Below are 22,702 nucleotides of genomic sequence, written 5' to 3'. Positions count from 1 at the left end.
ATTCATGTATGTATTAACATAGAGAACTCAGCACAAATTCTTATTTAGCGTGGATGGGACCCAGCAAGGGATGTTATTGTTGTAAGTCGAACAATCAGACCTTCTGATATCTAACTCTTTTGAATGCAGTCATGAAAGTTATGTGGTGTACATCAAAGCTTTGTTTTCTGTGACATGCTGGTGTTTGGACAGATATTCTATCACTCACGGGGCATGCTACATTTTTGTAGACAGCACAGCTTCAGCCCAAATTTCTGTGACTTGATCTTGTCTGATCTTTGCAGCTCCTGACTATTGTGTATGTTTTACGAGGCTGGTGGTGAGGGGCAGCAACCCATCGGAAGCTGCTTTGAAGATATAGGTTTCACTGTTCATATAAATGATTATTATATGAACACCAAAACCAGAGCTCATTATAGATGACAGCCATTTTTATGCAATTCCTTTGAAAGATGAAAACACACTGGAGTTCAAGACCAAACAAATTCTTTATCACCAATCCTGCTGCTTTGTGTTACAGACTTTTTTCCCTATAAAAAGAATCTCAAAACAGAATGGAAGCTTAGAACATTGCCTTTCATCTAAAAAAATCAACTGGAATTTTTTTCTAACGTTTCACTAAAATTGTGAATATGTTTGAGAAGCCTAAGAAATACAAACTAAGGACTCCAAAGTTGTTACCAATTGGCCATTACTCTTTAACCCCTTAAGGACCAAACTTCTGGAATAAAAGGGAATCATGACGTGTCAGACATGTCATGTGTCCTTAAGGGGTTAAAGTTGCTTCTGCTTATTTTAGCAATTAACAGCTGTTTCTCAACTGCACAAGCCCACTATTAGCAGCTCTCATTACTGGTTAACGTCACTGTAATTGGCTCCAACAGAATATGATAACAGCTAGATACCACCTAGTTTCTAACATTGTCTTTTAAGTTTTACCGGCAGCAACTACCTCTTAAAATGTAAAACCTGTCTCTGCCTGCAAGAAACAGACAAAAAGCAAGTTAACAACTGCTATGCCCCCAAGCATCTAAGAGCTGCCTGGTTCTGCATGTGTGAGTCCAACCCTGTCCACTAGCTGGACCACAATAATGTAGGTAAAATACTAATGAGTGTACCTCAGGTCCCAAGAGATGCCTAGTCTCCTGGGCACTTTATAAATAATTGTGACCTCAAAGGGCATAGGAGGCCGAGCTTAATTACCATTGTCCCAGCTGCACAAAGAGTAAAATAGAGTCCTATGATCCAATCTCATTGGGGTCCAAAGGACACCATTCCTTTTCATTCATTTTATGCAATATTTTTATGCCTTTCAGTGCCCCAGCAAATAGCAGGTTATTGTACTGCTCAACTCGTTGGCACTAAAAGTGTTACGTTACTATAGCAATTAACTGTTCCATGCATTCTTCTTCTTTTTTTTTTACAAATTTAATCACTATGTGGTGATCATTATCAGTTGCCTTAGATCACGGGTGCCCAAAATGTAGATCTCCAGATGTTGTAGACCTACAACTCCCATGATGTTTGCATGCCATTAGAATGACAAGGCATCATGGAAGTTGTAGTTTTAAAACATCTGGGGTTCTACATTTTGGGCAACCTTGTTTTAGATGTTACTTGCAATAGACCACAAAATAATAGCAACAAGGTTAGAGCCTTACAGCAGATAATTATGAAAAAGTTGGAAACAAGTCCTAGGATTTTTGGATCAAAGCTGTAAAGGGCAAGGGCCGTTGTCACCATGTACGTACTCTTGTAACCTATCTACTCCTGTTCAGCATCCAGGGTGTTGTCCTATGTCCTGCCTATAAATCTCTCTACTTGATGTTGTTTGGTCCTTCACACCTCAGTATTAATACTCAGTCTCTTCTGATTTATTGGTTTTAACTTCCTTCTTGGAGCAAAATAAGCTTGAAGATATATATAGGGCTCCATACACCTATACCTGCATACATAGATACATATATAGAGATAAATATATAAATAAATGTAAGCAGCTGCACTCTTAATAAAAGTCTGTTTGGATATACAAAAGCTACATGATAAATCCATGTGCCTTAATTCCAAGACGCTGAATGAAATGCTGCTGAAAACTTTCAATAAAACAATAAAATGGCGGGTATCTGATTACCACTGACCTTTTATAAAAAGCAGTACTTCTCACTGAGTAACTTGTTACTTGAATCATAGTTGAGCTCAACAGTCAGATAGTAAAAAAAATTTCAAAACCGGAATGTTCAGATGACCATAGGTAGGTATTAACTAACAAAGGAAGAAATTTACCGAATTTACAGTAACTTCTATCAGTGAATGAATAACAATATAAAAATCAATGATTTTATTTTTTTTAGCCTTTCCTTTATGCCTTATGCAGGGCCGGTGCAAAAACATTTGCTGCCCTCCCCGCCCATGTGACATCACAATGCCCCACCGATATGATCTGCAATATGAACTAACACCAGTTAGTAGTGTGAAAGAGAGAGTTTTTGGTGTAGGATAGGGGCTGAGTCCTACCAGCCCCTTTGTGCTTCTCTTTCCCCCCTTCTGCAGCCTCTCTCCCCTCCTGTCCCTTTGTGCTCTCCCCTGCCCCACTGTCCCTTAGTGATCTACCCTGTCCCTTAGTGATCTCCCCTGTCCCTTAGTGCTCTCCCCTCCTGTCTCTTAGAGATCTCCCCTCCTGTTTCCTAGTGCTCTCTCCTACCCCCCATCCCTTGGTGTTCCCCCCCATCCCTTAGTTGTCTCTCCTACCCCTTGTCCCTTAGAGCTATCCCCTGCCCCATCCTATAGAGCTCTCCCTTCCGTCCCTTAGAGCTCTCCCCTGCAACTTAGTGGTCTCTCCTCTCCTCCCCTGGACCTTAGTGGTCTCTAGCCCCACCTCCCTTAGTGGTCTCTCCTCTTCTACCCCTTTTCCATTAGTGGTCTCTTGTCTCCCCCCTTAGTGGTCTCTGCTCTCCTCAGCCCCCCATAGTGGACTCTCCCCCCACTTTCCATTAGTCATCTGTCCTCTCCCCACCTTTTCATTAGTGGCCTCTCCCCTCTCCCCCCCTTTCCATTAGTGGTTTCTCCTCTCCACCCTTTGTTGTTTCTCCTCCCTCCATCCCCATCCTACCTCAGTGGTCTCTTCTCACCCACCCCCTTAGTGGTCTCTCCTCCCCCACCACTCTTAGTGGTCTCTCCACCACCCCCCCAGCCCTGTCCCTTAGTGGTCTCTCCCCCATGTTCTCCTCACCCCCTCCCTAACTTAGTGGATTATCCCCCATCCCCCCACATTCTCCTCACCCCCCCCTACCTTAGTGGTCTCTCCCACCCACATTCTCCTCACCCTCCCTCCCACGTTCTCCTCTCCCCCCAACCTTACGTTAGGGGTCTCTCCTCCACCCCCCTGCCCCCCACCACGTTCTCCTCACCCCCTCCCTAACTTAGTGGCTCTCCCCCCCAAAGTTCTCCTCACCCTCCCTCCCTCCCACGTTCTCCTGACCCCCTCCCTCCCTTAGTGGACCCCCCTTACCCTGTGTATCCTGGCCGAGCTCCTCTCCGGTCCGCGGTACAGGAGCTTCTGTTTTCTGTACCCGGCCGGACTGACAGGAAGTGCACACTGATGTTCATTTACCGCGGATCGGAGAGGAGCTCGGCTTGTTACACTGAGGGACTGATAGGAGGGAGCACTGTACGCTTCCCTCCTGCTGATCCCTCACACTTGTGCCCCCGGGCCAGTGCGCCCTAATGGAGCATGAGAGGGGCCGGATATAAGGGCGCAGGGCGCCCACTCCTAAGTGGCTGCCTAGGTCACCTTATAGGAAGTGCCGGCCCTGGCCTTATGATACTTTATGGGGCGCTGTATGATTTGCTATCTTTACATTTCTCAGGGGAAAGACCTTGGTTGGAGGTGTAAAACTACTTCAGTGTGGCAGAGATTTTTAAAGCAACAAAAAAGTTACCGTTTGTGTACAAAAAGCCCCAAAAATAACATTGTGAGCAATTTGGTCTTTAATTCATTTTGGCATACTAACTCTGAAGACAAATAATAAAAATGGTTACAGCATTCAATAGAATATTTTTACTGTGATGTTTATCCTCGAGGCACTAAAAGGGTTAAGTGAACGATTAAAAAAAAAAAAGCAGAATACAGCAATCACATCAATTCCGGTCACGGCCAAGAGCAATCTTTAAGACAAGCACATGGGAGAGTATGTGTATTGATTTTGTTGAGAGATAAATTGGAGTGGAGTTGTTAAAATTAGTGCTGCTTGGAACAGTTCACAGTAAATCAGGATATGAACTGGGTTCAATGCTAATTTCTGCGACCCATTAACTCCGTAAGTACCAAGAGTGGTCTGAGTGGGTTGCTGCTTTGCATGTTACTTTACCGACAAGATTGAACAGCTAAGGAAATATTTCTCCCCACCTTGCCATTCTCTTTCTCAACCACACGTAGATAATGCCTTTCCTATCCTTCAGACTTTCTCCCCGGCTACTGAACAAGAGGTGGCTGTGCTTCTCCTTTCCTCTCGTCCCATCACTTGCCCGCTCGATCCTGTCCCATCTCACCTTATCAGATCTCTCTATACTTGTCTTGTACCTTCCTTAACTCACATCTTTAACTGCTCTCTCTTCTGGCGTTGTCCCTGTGACCTTAAACATGCCACTGTAGTACCTATCCTGAAAAAAAACCATCTCTTAACCCATCCTCCCCCTCTAACTATCATCCCATATCCCTGTTCGCTTTTTCCTCAAAGCTTCTGGAAAGACTTGTCTGTGCCCATGTGTCTCATTTTCTCCATTCTAACTCTCTCTTTGGTCCTATTCAATCTGGCTTCCACCCTCTACACTCTACTGAGACTGCTCTTATCAAAGTGACTAATGACCTAATCGCAGCTAAATCTAAAGTCCACTACTCCATACTAATTCTTCTTGACCTCTCTGCTGCCTTTGACACCGTTAATCATATGCTCTCCTTCTTTTGAACTCTTCAATCACTCGGTCTCTGTGACTCTGTCCTCTTGTGGTTTTCCTCTTATCTCTCGCTCATTCAGTGTCTCCTTTTCTAATGATACCTTATCCTCTCATTCTGTCTCGGTTGGAGTCCCCCAAGGCTCTGTCCTTGGTCCCCCTTCTATTTTCTTTTTATACTGCCTCTTTTGGCAAACATATTACCTCTTTTGGATTCCACTACCACCTGTACGCTATTGACACCCAGACATATGTCTCCTCCCCGGACCTCTCCCCTGCAGTCCTGCAACGTGTCACTGCTTGCCTATCTTCCATCTCTGACTGGATGTCCTCCCGCCTTCTGAAACTCAAGCTCTCTAAAACTGAGCCCCTGCATCTGTGTCTGTGTATCTGCATGTGTGTAATTGTGTGTATCTGTGTGTCTGTGTATCTGCCTGTGTGTCAATGTATAGGTGTCTGTCTATCTGCATGTGTGTTAGAGTATGTGTCTTTGTATCTGCATGTGTGTCAGTATGTGTATCTGTGCATCTGTATGTGTGTCTGTGTGTAGCTGCATGTCTGTACTTGTGTATGGCAGGTTATATGTACATGTGCATGCATCTCAGCATTCAAACATCAACACTACACACAACTACACCCATGCATCCAAGCATCAACACTACATACAGACACACCAATACATCCAAAGGCAAGCGCTATGCATGAGTAAACCACTGCTTTTAAATGGCAACAGAGCATATAAAACACACAACACTACACACAAATACACCCCTACATTCACACGAACATACCCCATACAAAACATGCTTACACACTGTGGCAAAAGTAACCTTGCTACTGTTTTTTGGAGGGGCCTGTTTGGCAGCCTCCTGCCCTGTAACTATGGCCCCTGCAATAGACCTGGCTAAAACAGGCTCTGTTTGTGCAATTGGGACTATATGGTTCGTTTACCGAACAGCCGCACGAAACGGAGACCACCCTGGAGCTTGTTAAGCTTAATTGATACATTAACAAACAATAAAGCAAACACCATTCCCTCACACAGTGGTAAAATGGTGCTCAAGAGTGGAGCGCTTAAATCATACACTTACCCCTCGGGGTTAAAGAGGAGTATACAACAGTAGTGAAGTCCTAGAGAATATATGGAATACAAATATAGAGTAGCACTGTACAGCAAATGTACTATATAAATGTTTAGCAAGGGCGCACTCACGTGATTCAGAGCCTATGGATGATCGGCTCTGATCTTGTATGCAGACGTGTACTTTAAGGTGACACACACCTATCTTGCGTAAGTCACAACCTCAGAAAGGGGAAGAAAACGGAAGAAACAGGGAAGCAAAGCCGACCCTGGTGTAGAGACCTTCAGTGTATTCAATATATGTAATACTAGTACAGGTAATTGCTCACCTTCTAAAGAGCCTATAACCTGGCTCTCAGTGTATGCACAAATATATCAATTCAGGGTGATATTAGCCCTTCTTGGTAGCAGAAAGTGGAGTTCCTTCAAACCAGCTTGCAATCAAATTGAAACATTTATTCAATAAAAAATAAAAATACATACAAAAGATGCTGGTGTCTGGAACCCGTCCAAAACGCGTTTCACCGATTCAATTCAGCATTCAATTCAGCTTTATCAATTTGACCAATTGATAAAGCTGAATTGAATCAGTGAAACGCGTTTTGGACGGGTTCCAGACACCAGCATCTTTTGTATGTATTTTTATTTTTTATTGAATAAATGTTTCAATTTGATTGCAAGCTGGTTTGAAGGAACTCCACTTTCTGCTACCAAGAAGGACTAATATCACCCTGAATTGATATATTTGTGCATACACTGAGAGCCAGGTTATAGGCTCTTTAGAATGTGAGCAATTACCTGTACTAGTATTATATATATATTGAATACACTGAAGGTCTCTACACCAGGGTCGGCTTTGCTTCCCTGTTTCTTCCGTTTTCTTCCCCTTTCTGAGGTTGTGACTTACGCAAGATAGGTGTGTGTCACCTTAAAGTACACGTCTGCATACAAGATCAGAGCCGATCATCCATAGGCTCTGAATCACGTGAGTGCGCCCTTGCTAAACATTCATATAGTACATTTGCTGTACAGTGCTACTCTATATTTGTATTCTATATATTCTCTAGGACTTCACTACTGCTGCATACTCCTCTTTAACCCCGAGGGGTAAGTGTATGATTTAAGCGCTCCACTCTTGAGCACCATTTTACCACTGTGTGAGGGAATGGTGTTTGCTTTATTGTTTGTTACTCTATACTAGGACGAAGGGTTCCTATTTGGGTGGTAGCTGCTACTTTATTGTATCTATTTTCATATTGTATAAGCGCCTATTTCACAGATATCCACATATTTTTTAATTGATACATTGTTGCAATTTCCACCGCAGTGGTCCAAGTGTTTGTCTGGGTGGCCGCAATTCCTATGGACCACCACGAGGTGGCAGTCATCTTGTTCGCATGGACCAAAACCGCAAATAGACTTCAGGGGGACTTAGCCGTGAATGCCCTGGAACTATTTTTGGCAAGAAAACTTTGCGGTTCCCGGTCGGTTCCCCAGCGGCACTTAGCCGCGATTCTATGGAACTATTTTCGGCCTAAAGACTTGACGGTTCCCGGTCGGTCATCCAGCGACACTTAGCCGCGATTCCATGCAACTAATTTCGGCAGGTCACTCAAGTAAATGACTTCCAGGAATTTCCTGAACCCCTTAACTGATCTGGGAGATTATTGGATATGTTGGTCACCCAGATCAGGGCTATCAAGGGATGTAACATTTGTGGGGTTTTATGTATTTTTAGGGTACTTTTTGGGTGTTTTTTTTTTTTAAAAGTATGTTTTTTTCTGATCTTGGAGATAATTTAATTAGAATTAATACAGTTACTGATCCAATTATCTCCCAGGCAGAGGGGCGAGATTGTGTGCGGTGTGTGGGAGTGTCATGCCTTGTAACCTTACTGTTATTGGCTCATTGGTCTGTGAAGTTGCAAATCAGTCCCCCACAAGGTCCCTGTGGGTGTACCCCTTGCATGGGGATTGTCATATAAGGCCAAGTGTGGCTCCCATTAAACTGAGATTCTTTTACCCCTTCATGAAGTCTTGGCTTATGTTTGGGGGATTGGAGAACTATGTTCACTCTGGGGATTGCTATATCACAATACTCCCCTGAGTATAATCACTAGCTCTTATAGGAGCTGTTCCTGCTACGCTCTCTGGACTAGCAAAGGTCTACCCACTGGAAGCTGGATCCTGGTCTTGGGTCCAGGATGGGTGGAGGACGGCGAGACCCTTACCAAGTTGCGGTGGTTTGTGGGGTTTACGGTGGTTATGGTGTTCCAGTACAGTGCTTATGATGCTCTCAAGTACTAGGAAGCAGTGATTGACGGTGATATTCGTTCGGGGTGCCAGGCGGTCCGTCCCACACTCAAATTCTCATCGCTAAATACCACCCCTGCAAGGATGGGCAAATGGTAAATTCACAGCTGGCAAAGCATTGGGGGAGTTATATGACAGAACTTTTGGCCATCCTTACGATAGGGGGAGCCCAAAAAAGCTCTTGCTCCAAGGCCCTCTCTACTTTAGTTCCACCAGTGATAGAGATACCCACACAAATCAGTATTTCTGAATAATGTACCATCTCTCACTCTCTTGTCTAATTTGAGCTTTCTAGTACTCTCTTAGGTCTCCCTCTTCTGATCTCATTTTCAGTAGTAACATGCTATGACAAATTTAGCTTTCTAGCAAATGTTGCTGTTGCTATGATTTGTGTATTCCTGACTCACTATTAGCTTTGAGCATACAGTGTACACAGGGTTAAAGCAATTGATAGACTCTTTATTACATTTGCAACTGGCGATGTGATCTATCTGCAGTGGTAATGTGGAGCCAAGCAGTGGTTGACATGGTTAATAGAAGCAACAGTCATTACAAATTGAAATCAGAACCAGCTCAGTCACCAGAGTCACAGCCCCTGTCCTGTGGTTTGAAGCTTCACAAGTTTTCATCTTGCCACAGCATGTGTATCTCAGATCTCAGCTACAGAGTAACTGAACACTTTAATGACAATGGTGGGCACTGAGAAGCTGAGCCTACACTATGCACTAGGCAGTAAGAGTTATTAAAACCACTAGTGGCAGGCAGCAGAATTCTGTCTGTCAGAGATGTTTGCAATTGTTCTACTTACCCTTGTTCTTCCTAGGCTTCCCTGGCATTATATATTTTAGTAAATCCCCCTGCTTAATCAGCCCTAAGGCAGTCACTGTAGCTATTGGTGGAGGGAAAAAATATAATATTATAAACTTACATATGCAGACATCCCAACTTAGAAAAGGAGGTGGTTTCCCAATGTACCAACCCCCATCCCCTCCCCTCCCTTCCCCTCCCTCAGGGCCGGACTGGCCCACCGGGATACCGGGAAATTTCCCGGTGGGCCGTCGGCACCTGGGGCCGGGGTGACCTGCGGCCACAGGGAGAACTTGAAAGGCGGCCGCAGGGGAAGCTTTTCATGAGGCCGCTGGGGGAGCAGGCTCTTCTGGGGGAGCAGGCTGTTTTGTCTCTGCTCCCCCTCCCTCGCGCGCTAGTAAGAGACCGGGGCCGGAATATGACGTCATGCTCCGGTCTCATTAAGCTGCGCGCGAGGGAGGGGGAGCAGAGACAGAACAGCCTGCTCCCCCAGAAGAGCCTGCTCCCCCAGCGGCCTCATGAAAAGCTTCCCCTGCGGCCACCTTTCAAGTTCTCCCTGCGGCCGCCAGCACAGCAATCAGTCTGCCCACCCACAGGTACCAAAAAGTGTGTGTGTGTGTGTGTGTGTGTCTGTCATGCTGTGTGTCTGTGTGTGTGTCATGCTGTGTGTGTGTGTCTGTCTGTCTGTGTCATGCTGTGTGTCTGTGTCATGCTGTGTGTGTCTGTGTCATGCTGTGTGTGTGTCTGTATCATGCTGTGTGTCTGTCTGTGTCATGCTGTGTGTCTGTCTGTGTCATGCTGTGTGTGTGTGTCTGTGTCATGCTGTGTGTGTGTGTGTCTGTTTCATGCTGTGTGTGTGTCTGTCTGTCTGTGTCATGCTGTGTGTCTGCGTCATGCTGTGTGTGTCTGTGTCATGCTGTGTGTGTGTCTGTATCATGATGTGTGTCTGTCTGTGTCATGCTGTGTGTCTGTCTGTGTCATGCTGTGTGTGTGTCTTTATCATGCTGTGTGTGTGTCTGTATCATGCAGTGTGTGTGTCTGTCTGTGTCATGCTGTGTGCGTGTCTGTCTGTGTCATGCTGTGTGTGTCTGTTTGTGTCATGCTGTGTGTGTGTCTGTCTGTGGCATGCGGTGTGTGTGTGTCTGTCTGTGTCATGCGGTGTGTCTGTGTCATGCTGTGTGTCTGTCTGTGTCATGCAGTGTGTGTGTGTGTCTGTGTTATGCTGTGTGTCTATCTGTGTCATGTTGTGTGTGTGTCTGTCTGTGTTACGCTGTGTGTGTCTGTCTGTGTTACGCTGTGTGTGTGTCTGTATGTGTCATGCTGTGTGTCTGTATGTGTCGTCTGTGTCACGGTGTGTGTGTGTCTGTGTCATGGTGTGTGTGTGTGTCTGTCATGGTGTGTGTGTCAGTCGTGGTGTGTGTGTGTGTGTCAGTCGTGGTGTCTGTGTGTGTTTTTAAAAATAGTGCTTGGCTCACCTTTTTTTTTTTTTCCAACGTCGTGCTGGTCTCTGCCTCTATGACTGAGATCATCAAGCTTGATGATCTCAGCCAATCCGCACTGACACAGGAAGCGCCTCTAGTGACTGTCTGAGTGTCTGTCACTAGAGGTGCCACTAGAAAGCAATGTAAACACTGCCTTTTCTCTGCAAAGTCAGTGTTTACATTCAAAAGCCTGCAGGGACAGGCTATAGACACCAGAACCACTACATTAAGCTGTGTGTGTGTGCGCCTGCTAGTGAGCTTGCTTGCTTGCTTGTGTATGTGTGTGCCTGCTAGTGAGTGAGCTTGTGTTTTTATGTCAATGAGCTTATGTATATTAGTGAAATTGTTTGTCTATGAGGCTGTGTATCAATGAGCTTGTGTGTGTCAGTGAGATTGTCTGTGTCTGCATGTGAGTATGCTTACTGTATAATTAAATGTTTTACTCTGAAAGGACCAATATTTTATATTAGAAAAAGCAATATATATATATATACATATATATATATATTTATATATATATATTTTATATATATTACTCTATTATCTGGGGTGGCAAGACATATCCTTACATATTACATGCGACAATATATGGCGCAATGACTTATGGGGCTGACATAGATTTTTTTTCCAGGGCTGCTTTGTATCCCCAGTTCGGCCCTGCCCTCCCTGCGCATTCACATGCACACCCCCACAGCAGACACACAGCTTGCAAACGTGTATGAACAAATTCACACACAGATACACGCACTGGCACATACACACTCAGATACACACTGATACACAGATACAGACAATGGCACACAGATACACACATTGACTCTCAGATACACACACTGACGAACACACTCAGATACATACACTGGCACATACACTCATATACACACTGACACACAGATACACACACTCAGATACACACTGACACTCAGATACACACACATAGATTCACACACCTACACAAACATTTAGAAACTGTCAGGATCGGGACAGGGATCCAACACGCAGAGTACAAACAGTAGCCAGATACGTATACCGGACCTTAGAATGGCCAGACTAACGTAAGTAGAACAGTATAGAATGGTCAAAGACAAGCCGAGGTCGAGGGTAAGAGAAGACAGGTAAGCGAGAGACAAGCCGAATCAAGGGTAACAGAGATAAGCAGAGTAAGGTAAACAAGCCGGGTCAAAACCAAAAGGGATAATAGAATACACAAGCACTGAGTGACTAGAACAAGCTAGAACCACGACAGGGCAATGAGCTAATGAAAGAAGCTCTGTTAAATACCCTGTTCAGGGCAGTAACCACACCTCCGAGACGTCCTGATTGGTCCTGCAGCAATTGACTGACAGGTCGATCCGGGGGAGTGTCCTGATCATGACTTCCTGCCTAGATGGTGTAAAAGGCAGTCACTCCCTCGCGGCCGGCCTTGCATGACCGGATAGACCGCGGGGAAGGGAGTCATCAGACCGTCTGGATGGTGGAACAGCTAAGTCTCTACCTCTTTTGGAGGTAGAGACCACAGGTACCCTGACAGTACCCCCCCTCTCAGATACGCCCACCGGGCGGAATGAACCGGGACGAGATGGGAAGCGAGAGTGATACGCCCTGCGGAGACGGGGAGCATGAACATCCTCCTGAGGTACCCAACTCCTCTCCTCAGGACCATATCCCTTCCAATCAACCAGATATTGTACTCTCCCCCGGGAGATTCGAGAATCAATAATAGAGTTGACCTCATACTCCTCCTGACCCTCCACCTGAACGGAGCGAGGAGGGGCTATTGTGGAGGAAAATCTGTTACATATGAGTGGTTTCAGTAATGAAACGTGAAACGAGTTCGGAATGCGTAAGGTATTAGGAAGAGCTAAACGATACGCAACCGGATTGATACGGGTCAGCACCCTGTAGGGTCCAATATAACGAGGAGCGAACTTCATGGAGGGCACTTTTAAATGGATGTTCCTCGTGCTCAGCCATACCCTATCACCTGGAACAAAGACCGGAGCCGCCCTTCTACGTTTATCAGCGTGTTTCTTGACCAACATAGAGTTGTGCACAAGGATTTGTCGAGTTTGATCCCACAACTTCCTCAAATTGGCAACATGAACATCAACCGACGGCACCCCCTGGGAAGGAGAATCCGAAGGAAGAATAGACGGATGAAAACCATAATTCATGAAGAAGGGGCTTGAATGAGTAGAATCGCAAACGAGATTGTTGTGTGCAAACTCCGCCCAAGGAATCAAACCGACCCAATCATCCTGGTGTTCAGAAACAAAGCATCGTAAATATTGTTCAATTTTCTGGTTGGTACGTTCAGCAGCTCCGTTAGACTGAGGATGATAGGCAGAAGAAAAGTTTAATTTAATACCAAGTTGAGAGCAGAAGGACCTCCAAAAGCGGGAAACAAATTGGGAGCCTCTGTCCGATACAATTTGAGAGGGTATCCCATGTAGGCGAAAAATCTCCTTGGCGAATATCTCTGCCAATTCGGGAGAAGACGGAAGTTTAGGCAGGGGAATGAAGTGTGCCATCCTAGTAAACCTGTCAACCACGGTGAGGATAACAGTCTGTCTTTTAGAGATAGGTAGATCGACAATAAAGTCCATGGCCAAACAGGACCATGGTTTCTCTGGAACCTCCAAGGGTTGCAGGAGTCCACATGGAAGCGTATGGGGTTGTTTGGTTTTAGTACAAACTTCACATGCAGCGACGAACTCCTCAACATCCCTCCGTAAAGTAGACCACCAGAAGTCCTTAGAGATCAAGGCGTAAGTTTTGCGAATACCAGGATGTCCCGCCATCTTGCTATTATGTAAACACTGTAAAAGTTCCAGTTGAAAAGCAGGAGGAACGAAATGACGACCCGCAGGGGTCTGTTTAGGTGCGAGATGTTGCAACTTAATGATCTCGGCCAGTAATGGAGAATGAATCCTGAGATTCGTATTAGCAATGATATTGCACTTCGGAACTATAGAAGAAAGAACTGGTTCAGGTACAGTAGAAGGTTCATATTGGCGAGATAATGCATCGGCTTTAGAGTTTTTAGAACCAGGTCTGTAAGTCAGTACATAATTGAAGTGAGTCAGGAATAAGGACCAACGAGCTTGTCTAGAGGATAAGCGCTTAGCCTCCCCAATATATGACAAGTTTTTGTGGTCTGTCAAAATCGTAATAGGGTGTAGGGTCCCCTCCAACAAATGTCTCCACTCCTTTAAGGCTTTAATGACTGCTAACAGTTCCCTGTCTCCGATGTCATATCTGCTCTCAGCCCCAGAAAGTTTCCTGGAAAAAAAACCACACGGGTGTAATGGTTTATCTACCGCTAATCTTTGTGACAGAACCGCACCTACTCCTGTCTCAGAGGCATCGACCTCGAGTAGAAACGGCAAAGTCGTATCAGGATGGACTAATATTGGAGCAGAAGCAAAAAGTTCTTTGAGCCTCTTGAAAGCAGCGAGAGCTTCAGGAGACCACGTCTTAGTTTCTGCCCCCTGTTTGGTCATATTGGTAATGGGCGCAATAATAGACGAGTAACCCTTAATGAAGCGCCTATAATAATTGGAGAAACCAATAAACCTCTGAATAGCCTTGAGGCCCTGTCGTAATGTCAGGATCGGGACAGGGATCCAACACGCAGAGTACAAACAGTAGCCAGATACGTATACCGGACCTTAGAATGGCCAGACTAACGTAAGTAGAACAGTATAGAATGGTCAAAGACAAGCCGAGGTCGAGGGTAAGAGAAGACAGGTAAGCGAGAGACAAGCCGAATCAAGGGTAACAGAGATAAGCAGAGTAAGGTAAACAAGCCGGGTCAAAACCAAAAGGGATAATAGAATACACAAGCACTGAGTGACTAGAACAAGCTAGAACCACGACAGGGCAATGAGCTAATGAAAGAAGCTCTGTTAAATACCCTGTTCAGGGCAGTAACCACACCTCCGAGACGTCCTGATTGGTCCTGCAGCAATTGACTGACAGGTCGATCCGGGGGAGTGTCCTGATCATGACTTCCTGCCTAGATGGTGTAAAAGGCAGTCACTCCCTCGCGGCCGGCCTTGCATGACCGGATAGACCGCGGGGAAGGGAGTCATCAGACCGTCTGGATGGTGGAACAGCTAAGTCTCTACCTCTTTTGGAGGTAGAGACCACAGGTACCCTGACAGTACCCCCCCTCTCAGATACGCCCACCGGGCGGAATGAACCGGGACGAGATGGGAAGCGAGAGTGATACGCCCTGCGGAGACGGGGAGCATGAACATCCTCCTGAGGTACCCAACTCCTCTCCTCAGGACCATATCCCTTCCAATCAACCAGATATTGTACTCTCCCCCGGGAGATTCGAGAATCAATAATAGAGTTGACCTCATACTCCTCCTGACCCTCCACCTGAACGGAGCGAGGAGGGGCTATTGTGGAGGAAAATCTGTTACATATGAGTGGTTTCAGTAATGAAACGTGAAACGAGTTCGGAATGCGTAAGGTATTAGGAAGAGCTAAACGATACGCAACCGGATTGATACGGGTCAGCACCCTGTAGGGTCCAATATAACGAGGAGCGAACTTCATGGAGGGCACTTTTAAATGGATGTTCCTCGTGCTCAGCCATACCCTATCACCTGGAACAAAGACCGGAGCCGCCCTTCTACGTTTATCAGCGTGTTTCTTGACCAACATAGAGTTGTGCACAAGGATTTGTCGAGTTTGATCCCACAACTTCCTCAAATTGGCAACATGAACATCAACCGACGGCACCCCCTGGGAAGGAGAATCCGAAGGAAGAATAGACGGATGAAAACCATAATTCATGAAGAAGGGGCTTGAATGAGTAGAATCGCAAACGAGATTGTTGTGTGCAAACTCCGCCCAAGGAATCAAACCGACCCAATCATCCTGGTGTTCAGAAACAAAGCATCGTAAATATTGTTCAATTTTCTGGTTGGTACGTTCAGCAGCTCCGTTAGACTGAGGATGATAGGCAGAAGAAAAGTTTAATTTAATACCAAGTTGAGAGCAGAAGGACCTCCAAAAGCGGGAAACAAATTGGGAGCCTCTGTCCGATACAATTTGAGAGGGTATCCCATGTAGGCGAAAAATCTCCTTGGCGAATATCTCTGCCAATTCGGGAGAAGACGGAAGTTTAGGCAGGGGAATGAAGTGTGCCATCCTAGTAAACCTGTCAACCACGGTGAGGATAACAGTCTGTCTTTTAGAGATAGGTAGATCGACAATAAAGTCCATGGCCAAACAGGACCATGGTTTCTCTGGAACCTCCAAGGGTTGCAGGAGTCCACATGGAAGCGTATGGGGTTGTTTGGTTTTAGTACAAACTTCACATGCAGCGATGAACTCCTCAACATCCCTCCGTAAAGTAGACCACCAGAAGTCCTTAGAGATCAAGGCGTAAGTTTTGCGAATACCAGGATGTCCCGCCATCTTGCTATTATGTAAACACTGTAAAAGTTCCAGTTGAAAAGCAGGAGGAACGAAATGACGACCCGCAGGGGTCTGTTTAGGTGCGAGATGTTGCAACTTAATGATCTCGGCCAGTAATGGAGAATGAATCCTGAGATTCGTATTAGCAATGATATTGCACTTCGGAACTATAGAAGAAAGAACTGGTTCAGGTACAGTAGAAGGTTCATATTGGCGAGATAATGCATCGGCTTTAGAGTTTTTAGAACCAGGTCTGTAAGTCAGTACATAATTGAAGTGAGTCAGGAATAAGGACCAACGAGCTTGTCTAGAGGATAAGCGCTTAGCCTCCCCAATATATGACAAGTTTTTGTGGTCTGTCAAAATCGTAATAGGGTGTAGGGTCCCCTCCAACAAATGTCTCCACTCCTTTAAGGCTTTAATGACTGCTAACAGTTCCCTGTCTCCGATGTCATATCTGCTCTCAGCCCCAGAAAGTTTCCTGGAAAAAAAACCACACGGGTGTAATGGTTTATCTACCGCTAATCTTTGTGACAGAACCGCACCTACTCCTGTCTCAGAGGCATCGACCTCGAGTAGAAACGGCAAAGTCGTATCAGGATGGACTAATATTGGAGCAGAAGCAAAAAGTTCTTTGAGCCTCTTGAAAGCAGCGAGAGCTTCAGGAGACCACGTCTTAGTTTCTGCCCCCTGTTTGGTCATATTGGTAATGGGCGCAATAATAGACGAGTAACCCTTAATGAAGCGCCTATAATAATTGGAGAAACCAATAAACCTCTGAATAGCCTTGAGGCCCTGTCGTAATGTCAGGATCGGGACAGGGATCCAACACGCAGAGTACAAACAGTAGCCAGATACGTATACCGGACCTTAGAATGGCCAGACTAACGTAAGTAGAACAGTATAGAATGGTCAAAGACAAGCCGAGGTCGAGGGTAAGAGAAGACAGGTAAGCGAGAGACAAGCCGAATCAAGGGTAACAGAGATAAGCAGAGTAAGGTAAACAAGCCGGGTCAAAACCAAAAGGGATAATAGAATACACAAGCACTGAGTGACTAGAACAAGCTAGAACCACGACAGGGCAATGAGCTAATGAAAGAAGCTCTGTTAAATACCCTGTTCAGGGCAGTAACCACACCTCCGAGACGTCCTGATTGGTCCTGCAGCAATTGACTGACAGGTCGATCCGGGGGAGTGTCCTGATCATGACTTCCTGCCTAGATGGTGTAAAAGGCAGTCACTCCCTCGCGGCCGGCCTTGCATGACCGGATAGACCGCGGGGAAGGGAGTCATCAGACCGTCTGGATGGTGGAACAGCTAAGTCTCTACCTCTTTTGGCGGTAGAGACCACAGGTACCCTGACAGAAACACACACTGATACAAACACTCAGATACACACTGGCACATGCACACAGATGCACACAGATGCACATACACTCAGATACGCACACTGACACAAACACTCAGATACACACTGTGGCAAACTCCCCCTTTTAGCTGAATTTGCCACAAGTTTTTGGAGGGGACTACTTGCCAGCCTTTTACCCTGGGACTATGGGCCCTGTGATAACCCATGTTCAAAAGTACTGTTTCTGCCCCTTGGACTTTTAACTGGAACAGATTCAAACATGTGGCGGCTGCCCTCTTAATTTGTCCAGCGGTGTTTTGTCGTCGAGTGTATGGAACTATTTTGGGCATGGGACCGTGTGCACGGTGGGGCAAAAATAAGACTTCCAGGAAATTCCTGAACCGATCTGGGTGATGTTTGGATATGTTGTTCACCCAGATCGGGGCTATTGTGGGGATATGTTGTATTTTGGGGTACTTTTTGGGGTTTGTAACAATGTATGTTTTTTTTCTGTTTAGAGTTAATTGAGTTAGCCCATTGTCTTTGTTAACTGAATCACAGGCAGAGGGGAGGGATTGTGTACACTGTAGGGGAGTATCAGACACTGTACATTGTTTTTGGTTGGTTTGTACATCTTGTAATTCAGTGTTCCATCAGGTCCAGGGTGTGTTCCCCTGGCCTGAGGAATTGTATAAAAGCCAACCTTAACCATTAAAGCTGAGATTCCTGCTTAAACTCCAAAACTGTGTGTCGTCCTGTTATTGGAGGGAAAGAAGACTTGCTCCTGTGTCTGCTGTTCCAGCTTGCAGGAGATTCAACGGGTAAAGTCCTTGTAAGGACTAGAGCTAATTCCCCATTCGGCTCCAGGAAGGAGCAGTTCCAGGGCCCCAGTCCAGCCACGGCGACTGTGGGCAGAAGTGCTGCGGTTTGTCCCCTGTTCCAACTAGGAAGCAGTCCTTTGGCAGAGGTACCCAGCCGGGGTACAGGGAGCTCCGCTACAATTGGTGGCAAGTGGCAGGATGGCTTCCTAGCCTTGGGAAAACCAGCACTACTGCAGTATGGAAGACAAGTACTGCCGGGCAGTATCCGGCTTCGATGCCAGGCTCCAGCAGCGACTTCGGGATGTGCTGCGCAGTATGGAGCACCCTATCCCAGAGGATAGACAGACAGAGTGGAGGGTGACACTTCGAACCGATCTCTGGAAAGGATACCTCAGCAAAATTCGACCCTTCCAGAGTGGGGAAATCCTGACCACCAACCAGCGCCAAGCAGAAAAGCTAGAACTGCGGATGCCGTTCCTGGGAAACCAGCCCTCAGAGGAATGGGTAAGAGAACTGGAGAACCTTGTCATGACTGAAGTATGGTTGGATGAATCATACCGGGCGTTGTAGTGGCATGCATTCATTAACTACCCGGGGCGGGTCAATCTCCAATGGATCGAAGGAGAAGACTACGATGGCCTTGGTCTTTTGTGGGAGGTTTTTGAATATGGTGTGGCATTAGGAGACCCAGACAGTTCCTGCTTCTGGTGCATATGAGATGAGCGGGAAGACCGCTTGGGCCTTATGGAGATAGCAGAAATGCAACCAGATTTGTCTTTTCTTGCCAACCAAGAGTGGGAGCTCAAGCTGGACTACGCTCACCTATTTAGCCGGGTGATGCCGCCTGTCTCTGACATGATGGGGCTTATGGACTGTATACCACCGGGAGCGTTGAGTTTCGTCCCTCCTCCCCAGCAACTAAGCCTGTCATCAGGAGACCTGGGTACTGTATCACCTACGTTCCAACCAGCCCCAGAGATGGAAGACCTAATGGACTAGTTCTGGAAAGACACCCAGTTGGCAGATGGATATGTTAGGAGTGGGGACAGTCGGTCCCTCTCCACAGCGACAGTGTGTATTCCAGGGAGAGAAGTGTGTCGTCCTTTCCCCTCAGCGGCAGTTTATCTTGCAGGGAGAGGAGACAACCGGTCTCTCTTCCCAGTGGCAGTGTGCATGCCAGGCGGCCGAAGGTGTCATCCTTTCCCCCCAGCGGCAATTTTCCATGCAGGGAGAGGAGACAACAGGTCGGTCAAATTATGACTTCCAGGAAATTCCTTGTGACGAGACCAATCTCGCCACATTGCATTGGAGAAGCCTGGTTGCCCGCCTGTTGCCTCTGGACTACGGCCCCATGTTAAAAAGCCTTCTTTTCCCCTGCAGAAAAGGCTTGTTCGTGCCTTTCTGCCCGGCGGTCGGTAGATTCAATCTACTGAACAAACAACCGAATGACTGGACCACCTGTATTGGGAGTGTGTCGGCAATTTACCTCCCAGAAGCTGCGGCTAACCGCAGCTTAATTGGCGAATGCTGGGTGGCCTTTGTTTGTTTGCCAAACACGTGGCGGCGGGCATTTTAAAGTCCCAAACGGCCAGCGGTGTTCAGCGCCCAAACTATGGAACTGGAAACGGACACTTATTTGTGCACCGCTGAGCCGTCAGCCTCCTTGCTTCTGCATTCGGTCATTTAACCGGATGCCTGTTCATTCGGTAGTTTAACCGTATGAACAGCATTACCCCAGATAGCCATGCCATGGAGCCTATTCGTGTAACGAAAGACTATGGGAAAGACTTTTGCTCCATGGCGATTGAACTGTATGTATGTGATCTGAGCGCCATCCGGTAATAATGTGCGCTCAGATCTAAGCTATCTGGGGATAGGTAGAATGTATATGTTCTGTGCAACAGTTGTAACTTTATACATTTTTTATGTATTTTTCTGTCTTTTACTGCCATGTGGCTAATGGAGTTTTGCCTCTGTCCTTGGAGATAATTGGATTACTTCCCAATTATCTCCAGGATAGAGGGGAGGGATTGTAATGTACTGTGGGAGTGTTTTAACCCTGTATGCCTGTGATTGGTCATTTTACCATTTGTGTCCCAGTCTTCCATCTGGTCCCCTAGGGGAGTGTCCACCAGGTGGAAGACCTGCATAAATACCGGGCAGGTAACCCACATTAAACCACACCACTGCTTGACCCTCAACACGGAGCTCTGTCTCGTCTTTGGGGGGATTTACTGTATGCTGTTAGAGACTGATTGCTAGGAGTGTAAGCCGCTTGGGTGCTTTTCCTATTCGTCTGCTAGCAGCTATTTGTGAGGTTCCAGTTCGGGAGTTTGGAGTGCTATTTTGTATGCAGTTCGGGAGTTTGGAGTATTCCCTTGTATTCAGTTCGGGAGTTTGGTGTTCTGCAGTAGCTGTGCCTGTATCTCTGGAAGGGGAAGATCTTCTAAACGGCGGTTTAACCCTTTTATGCCTTAGGATGCCGTTACATTCCTAAACCCCTGAACCGATCTGGGTGATTTTTGGATATATTGGTCTCCCAGATCAGGGCTATCAGGGGGTGTGATGGGGTTTTATGTATTTTAAGGTACTTTTAGGGTGTTTGGGAAATGTGTGTTTTTTGTGATTGGAGATAATTGAGTTAAATGCAGGCACAGGGGAGGGATTATCTTGTTTTGTATGGGAGTGTCCTGGAGCTGAGAGCCAATATAATTGTGTGTATGTTTTTACTGTAGGCTACTCTCAGGTCCAGGGGGGAGTGCCCCTTGCATGGTGACCTGCATATAATGCCAGTTGTGGCTGCCATTAAACGTATTTCAGCTTGTACTCCTCAAACTATGTGTCGCCTGGTTACTGGGAGGGGAAAGGGCTAATCACTGTTCCAGCTTGTTCCAGTGTGGAGGATTCAGCGGGGAAAGTCCGTGTAAGGACTAGAGCTCCCAGGACAGTGACGTCCAGTGCCTGGGGGTGTCTAGTGCCAATTCCCCCTTTGGCTCCAGAAGGGAGTGGTTCCAGGACTAAAGCTCCCAGGACTGATGTCGTCCAGTGCCTGGGGGTGTCTAGAGCGAATTCCCATTTTGCTCCAGGAGGTAGCGGTTCCAGGACTAGAGCTCCCAGGACTGAGTGTCGTCCAGTGCCTGGGGGTTGCTAGAGTAAGTTCCCCATTCGGCTCCAGGAGAGACCGGTTCCAGGGCCCCAGTCAAGCAATGGCGACTGTCGGCAGAAGTGCTGCGGTTTGTTCCCTGTTCCAGCTAGGAAGCGGTCCTTGGCGCAGGTACCCAGCCAGGGGTACAGGGAGGTCCGCCACACTGAGGAGATAGGGGAGGCTTTTAACACCTTAAGGACACATGACATCAGTATTATTCAAAACTATATCATCTCCCAGAAAAAACTCCATTAGATGTAGTAAACGAATATATTTATTCTGTTAATCTCCCTAAGCTTACATCAATACAATTAGCTTCAATAAAGAAAAAAAAATATCAAAAGAAGAAACAATGAGAGCTATAGACAGATCTTGATAGGTACAAACCACCTGGACCCGATAGATTTGGGAATGTTTTTTATAAAGAGATGAAATATTTAATCGTAGAACATTTAACCAACCCTTTTAATAACGCTGTAGACAAAGTCAGATTTCCAAGTGAGATGTTAAAAGCGAACATCCTACCTATACTGAAACCCTGAAAAGATCCAACAAACTTAAAAAGTTATCATCCAATATCTCTTATAAATGTGGATACCAAATTGTTTTCTTCTATTATAGCACAGTGATTCATTATGATCAGATAGGTTTTCTCACTGAAAGAATGGTTAGTAATAATATTAGAAGGCTGATTGATGTAATAGATTCAGCGGATAAAAATGGAGATCCCATGCTAATCCTGTCTTTCGATGCTGAAAAGGCGTTTGACAGGGTTAGCTGGGATTTCATGGAATCTACTCTTAAAGCGTTTGTGTTGTCAGGCTGGATATCAACTGCAATTTTATCATTATATAAAGCACCAACGGCAAGGACAATAGGCCCCAACATATGTGCAAATTGGTTTAAATGAAAAAATGGTACGGATGGTACGGGACAAGGCTGTCCCCTATCTCCTCTCCTGTATATAATAACTATTGAAATATTAGCATTAAGACTTAATAATATGATAAAGGGTCATTCTACAACACAAAGCAAAACTTTCTGCATTGTCTGCATAAAACTCTCACTTTATGCAGACAATGTTATCATTTTCTACACTCCAAGATATTTACATATTTGGGGATAAAGATATTATGAAGATTAATGTATATAAATGTTATAAAAAAACTTATGAAGATTAATGTATATAAATTTGGATAATGTATATAAACATCACAAAGCGAGTTAAAACTCTCACATTATGCAGACAATGTTATCCTTTTTTTTAATCTAATCCTTCAACATCACTTCCATATACCTTAGAAGAATTAGACACATATAG

Source organism: Pelobates fuscus, chromosome 5 (assembly GCF_036172605.1).
Source record: "Pelobates fuscus isolate aPelFus1 chromosome 5, aPelFus1.pri, whole genome shotgun sequence".
NCBI classification, from domain to species: Eukaryota; Metazoa; Chordata; class Amphibia; order Anura; family Pelobatidae; genus Pelobates; species Pelobates fuscus.
This window is presented reverse-complemented; position numbering follows the sequence as displayed.